Source organism: Macrobrachium nipponense, chromosome 16, assembly GCF_015104395.2.
Source record: "Macrobrachium nipponense isolate FS-2020 chromosome 16, ASM1510439v2, whole genome shotgun sequence".
Taxonomy (NCBI): Eukaryota; Metazoa; Arthropoda; class Malacostraca; order Decapoda; family Palaemonidae; genus Macrobrachium; species Macrobrachium nipponense.
Window position 1 is genome coordinate 57,990,731 of NC_087209.1, and position 6,000 is coordinate 57,996,730.

General features: G+C 38.5%; 1 protein-coding gene across 13 annotated transcripts in view; it reads right to left on the reverse strand.

The window, feature by feature from the left end:
• Positions 1 to 6,000, reverse strand: part of LOC135195732 (protein turtle-like) — a 346,860-nt gene that overhangs the window by 162,772 nt on the left and 178,088 nt on the right. For all 13 annotated transcript variants that reach the window (XM_064222171.1, XM_064222167.1, XM_064222170.1 and 10 more), the window contains 2 exons: positions 4,165 to 4,203; positions 3,586 to 3,710 (listed from right to left, as the gene is read on the reverse strand). The gene's annotated coding sequence lies outside the window, so the exon portion shown is untranslated. The remainder of the gene's footprint in view (positions 1 to 3,585; positions 3,711 to 4,164; positions 4,204 to 6,000) is intronic.

A 6,000-nucleotide genomic window follows, 5' to 3' on the forward strand; every position in this document is an offset into this window, starting at 1 on the left:
ATGCGAAGAAGATGAATAAAAGAAGAATAGAAATAGGCCCTCTGAGAATTGAAGGGGAGATTAACGAATGAAAAAAAAGGAAATTTTGCAACATACTGGCAGAACGATATAAGAGAGAATTCACCCCTAGAATAGATAATGAAGATAATGATATAGAAGTAAGGGACGAAAATAGTGAATATTAGCTGACATAGAAATTAATGAAGCTGATATTGTGCAGGCAATTAATGAAATTAAAAATGGAGCTGCTGCAGGGCCGGATGGAGTCCCTGCTATTTTTGTTAAAAAAGAAAGTAGTTCATTCTATCGCAAAGCCACTTTTGCAATATTATTAAGACAAGTGTAGATACAGGCAAAAGATTTATGATGAGCACAAATTAGCATATATCACCCCTACTTTCAAAAGTGAATCAAGACTAGAGGCAAGTAATTATAGGGCCTGTGAGTCTAACATCACATATTATTAAAAGTGTATAAAAGAAAGGGTAATGAAGAAAAATTATTTATGAAACATTTAATAAAAATAATTTGTTTAATATAGGCATAACACGGTTTTCGTACCCGGAAAAAGTACACAAACCCAACTGTTAGTCCACCGTGAGAACATATTCAAAAATATGAAAAGCGGAAATGAAATAAAACAGATGTGGTTTATCTAGACTTTGCAAAAGCTTTTGACAAAGTAGACCATAATATATTAGCAAAGAAAATTAGAAAAACACAATATCGTAGATAAAGTAGGAAGATGGTTAAAATTTAAAATTTTTAATTTTTACACAACAGAAAACAGATAGTTATTGCAAACGATGAGAAATCGGATGAAACCAAGGTAATATCCGGTGTGCCACAAGGTACGGTGCTAGCTGCAATATTGTTTGTTATTATGATTGAAGGACATAGACAGTAATGTTAAGGATTCGGTAGTGAGTAGTTTCGCTGATGACACAAGAACTAAGTAGAGAAATTACTTGTGATGAAGTAGGAACGCTCTACAAAGAGCCTTAACAAAGTATATGATGGGCAGAGGTAAATAGGATGGTATTTAACTCTGATAAATTTGAATCAATAAATTATGGAGACAGAGAAGGAAAGCTATATGCATATAGGGGACCTAATAATGAGACAATCACAAATAAGGAAGCAGTTAAAGACCTTGGTGTGATGATGAATAGGAAACATGTTATGCAATGATCAAATAGCCATTCTGTTGGCAAAATGTAAAGCAAAAAATGGGAATGTTGTTAGCGGCACTTCAAAACAAGAAAAGCTGAACACATGATTATGCTTTATAAAACATATGTTCGTAGTCCACTTGAATATTGCAATATGATATGGGTACCACACTATCAAAAGGATATTGCACAAAATAGAGAGTGTACAAAGGTCCTTTACAGCTAGAATAGAAGAAGTTAAGGACCTAGACTACTGGGAAAGACTACAATCCTTAAAAATTATATAGTCTAGAAAGGGAGAAAGAAGACGCTACATGATAATTCAGGCATGGAAACAGATAGAAGGAATAACAGAAAATATCATGGAACTAAAAATATCAGAAAGAGCAAGCAGAGGTAAGATTAATAGTGCCCAAAAACTATACCAGGAAAAATAAGGAAAGCACACAGACATTAATCCACTACGCACCAGCAGTCGATAATGCAGCGTCTATTCAATGCGTTGACCAGCTCATTCTGAGGAATATATCAGGAGTGAGCGTAGATGTGTTTAAGAATAAGCTCGACAAATATCTAAACTGCATCCCAGACCATCCAAGATTGGAAGATGCAAAATATACCGGAAGATGTACTAGCAACTCTCTGGTAGACATTAGAGGCGCCTCACACTGAGGGACCTGGGGCAACCCGAACGAACTGTAAGGTCTGTAAGGTAAGGTCTGTCATTCGTCCCTTATTTTTCTCTCGAACAAGCAAGTTTCTCTCTCTCTCTCTCTCTCTCTCTCTCTCTCTCTCTCTCTCTCTCTCTCATTGTATCATTAGTCCCTTATTTTTTCTCTCCCTTGTAACGCACTTTCTCTCTCTATCTCTCTCTCTCTCTCTCTCTCTCTCTCTCTCTCTCTCTCTCTCTCTGTCATTCGTCCCTTATTTTTTCTCTCCCATGTTACTTCTTGTAACACACTTTCTCTCTATATATATATCATTTGTCCTTATATTTCTCTCGAACAAGTAAGTTTCTCTCTCTCTCTCTCTCTCTCTCTCTCTCTCTCTCTCTCTCTCTCTGTGTGTGTGTGTGCTTCTCGAATGCGCAAGCCTCTCTCTCTCTCTCTCTCTCTTAAAGGCAGGGTATTGGTGTCGAACCCTTTGTTGTTGGCCGACTCGGAGGAGGAGCAGACGATGATCATCAAGACAAATAGGAGAAAATAGAAAAAATATCTGCAATAGCTTTATCGAACAAAACGCATAAAAATTATCTGTTGTTTTATGGTTATGAAAAATAGAATACACGAATGGGAACTAGCACATAACAAAGGACTAAATAACAAATCTAATGCACAGAGAAAAGGGACATGATATCACTTAATTGACATTTCGTGCATGGTAGTAACTGCACAATAATAATAATAATAATAATAATAATAATAATAATAATAATAATAATAATAATAATAACAACAAAGAAACATATCCACAGTTATATATGGGTACATATATCTAATGAAAGGGGAAACAGAAGAGCTTCGCAAAACGGTCACTTAATAGATATATTCTTAATTGTGTACCAATACATAATTGTGGGTTTGTCTCTCCATTTCAGGATGCTACCATGATATTTTTCAATAATAATAATAATAATAATAATAATAATAATAATAATAATAGTAATAACAATTTAATAATAATAATCTACACTACATGCAAAATCAGTACTTGCAAGCCTCATGTCCGCCTGTTCAACTCCTCCTACAGTATTAGTCCAAAATAGAAATATAAGACTTTGGATTTATGACCAAGTTAGGCACGAAGCCATACATTTTACAGGACTTGAAGGAGAGAGAGAGAGAGAGAGGAGGAGACGAGAGAGATGAGGAGAGAGAGAGAGAGAGAGAGAGAGAGAGAGAGAGAGAGAGAAAAGCATCGTAATAATAATACCTTCAAGCGCTCTTAAGAGATGAAAAGCGTCAAGTGATATCCGTAGATTTTTCTTTTGAACCTTTCAGATTCGTGGCTACCAGTAACAACACTACGAAGGAGAGAGAGAGAGAGAGAGAGAGAGAGAGAGAGAGAGAGAGAGAGAGAGAGAGAGAGAGAATGTAATCTGAGCAGAATTTTCGAAAACAAGACTGGAATACAGAACTGAGGCCATAAAAAAAATAAAAATAATTGTCAGGTGAGGTTGGATATCAAGACGGAAGAAAGAGGCTACGAACGGAGATTCAGTAAAAGGAATGAAAGGTGAGGGGTGGGTTGGGGCGGGGGACGGGTTGCAACTAGGGTCCTCAGGGAGGGACTATGCGAAGAACCTGAAGTAATGAGATGCCTACGGGCCCAGCACCAGCCCCTACGGGATGCCGAGGCTAAGAAGAAGAAGGAGGAGACCCAAGTTTGTGTCGAAGTCTTCAAACGGACTGACCTTGAGGGGCTGGCCAGCGGGGCGATGTGAAGTCATGCTAGCACGAGGAGGCAGCTCGGAGTGCGGGGGCTCGCATGACGTCACGCACGCAGCCCTACAGTCTCTCACCTGGGGACCAACGCCGCCTGCAAACGAAAACGAGGTCAAGGGTTATTACCGAAGTTGTTGAGATTCTTTTTTGGAGCAGAATGCTCTGTACAATGGACAATGATCTCATAGGCAATCAAGTATAGTCGTCACTACTAATGATATGGCGTATTATATATATATATATATATATATCTATATAATAATATATATAAATAAATTAAATATCTATATATATATATATATAATTTATTACACACACATATATATATGTATATTATAATTATTATATATATAGATATATATAATATTTATATGCTTGGAAAAAGAATATTTGCCAGTCCCAAGGAAGGAAATATTACTAACATACATACAATATATATAGATATATATATATATATATATATATATATATATATATATATATTGTGTATAAATGAAAGAGAAAAGGTGGGGGGTGGTGGGTAGGGGAATAAACTAAATTTTGCTTACCTTCGACTTGATACTATCAGTTCAGATGGTATTGCACACCTGCAAATAAAAAAAAATGACACATTACTAACTTCCATGATTATAATGAACGTAATGAATGAAAGAACATAAAACATAATGAATCCCACGTAACCATCTGCCTATCCAGACAGACAGATTGTGATGGATACATGGATCTGTTTCAATAATAGAATGATATGTATTATGGCACTTTGGGTAACAGCAGTGAAAGGACAGACAGGGTGTTTTGGATTGGGAAAGACAAAGAGTGAAGATGCCTGCGTTGGGTGAAGCTGAGTGTAGCATGAGGGAAAAATTGTCATAGCAAAAGTAAACTGTCTAGAAGAAAATGCAATGAGCGAGAGCAAGGGGGTTCTGGGAATTCTGTGACCTGCAACTGGCTGGGTTTCGAGCAATGTGGTTTGGCCAGGTGATCTGAATGGAAAGGCAGGCGACAGAAAGAAATTGGATAGCTGGTAGGTCATGGAAATGGCTGATGTGAGTAAAAACGTTGAGCCTTGCGGAAATGTTTTTAGGGAGCGACTTGAATGCTGGAAAAAGTTTACCTAGATTATTTGCTAGTATACATAAGACGGACGAGAACAGAGTGAATTACTTCGCTAAATCAAGACAGACACATAATCTGATACTGATCGTTCAAAATGCATCACACACACATGCATAATTAACGTTCGTATAATTAACATTATTTACACTTCAGTGATCCTAGCATGTTTACTTGTGACAATCACAATCAAATGAGCCTTCTTTACAGTCAGTAATGTGGGACCTCCTGAATTAAGTATACATCCTAGAGTTTTCTAAACAACGTACAACCTGAAGCCGTCTGGAATGTTTACAATCTGACGCCTCCTGGACAGTCTACAACCTACGGAATGAGCCTTCTTTACTGTCTTTAATTTGGGACCTCCTGAATGAAGTACAACCCCCAGAGTCTTCTAAAACAGCTTACAACCTGAAGCCATCTGGAATGTTTAAAATTTGATGCTTCCTGGACAGTCTTCTACAACCTACAGAAGGTATATTCAAACTGAAGCATTCATTCCCCGCGAAATGACAAGGCTCACGGTACTTCCACGGTTTTCATTGTGAACTTACGCTATTAATACACGTCTCAGCGTCCTCCTGACCAGCAGGGTGAATCTCGGTGTTAGAAATGGCAGAATCTATTGTAGATTGACATCAACCTTGCATCCGATGTCAAGGCCAGTCCGTTACGACGCCTCTCCTGATTGTCTGTTAATAAGCCAATCCCAGGGCTGGAAACTCTCAGTCTCTCTCTTGAGAATTCACATAGGCAGGATGTACCTTCCACCTCTCCCGAGGGATACGTCTTTCAAGAGTATCCCTCAGGAGATTTGAAACGTACATCCTACCTATATGAACTCTCGAGAGAGACTGAGAGTTTCCAGCCCTGTGATCGGCTTATCGACAGCCAATCAGGAGCATCGTTAAGGGACTGGCCTAAACATCGGATGCACGGTTGATGTGAATCTACTATAGGATTAAATCTTCGCCGACTTCTGACGCAGAACCTGTACTAAACGGCGCAGCTTTAGGATTCGGCCTTATTGTGGGTGAACTAAACACTCGACCTCTTCTGCCTAGGCAGAGTGGGTCCCATTGTTTCCAAAGTCGACGGTTGTTTTTCAGAGTGGAAATTGAGAAGCCGAAAAGAATCTGGGGGTTGAAAAAAGCCAGTCTTGCCATTATATCCTGGTTAAAGACATTAGTGTAAACTCCACTCAGAAATGATGGAGGGCGCAAAACTTTTGGAAGGACGACAGGCAGGTTAGATGTCTTCTGCGCGCTGGG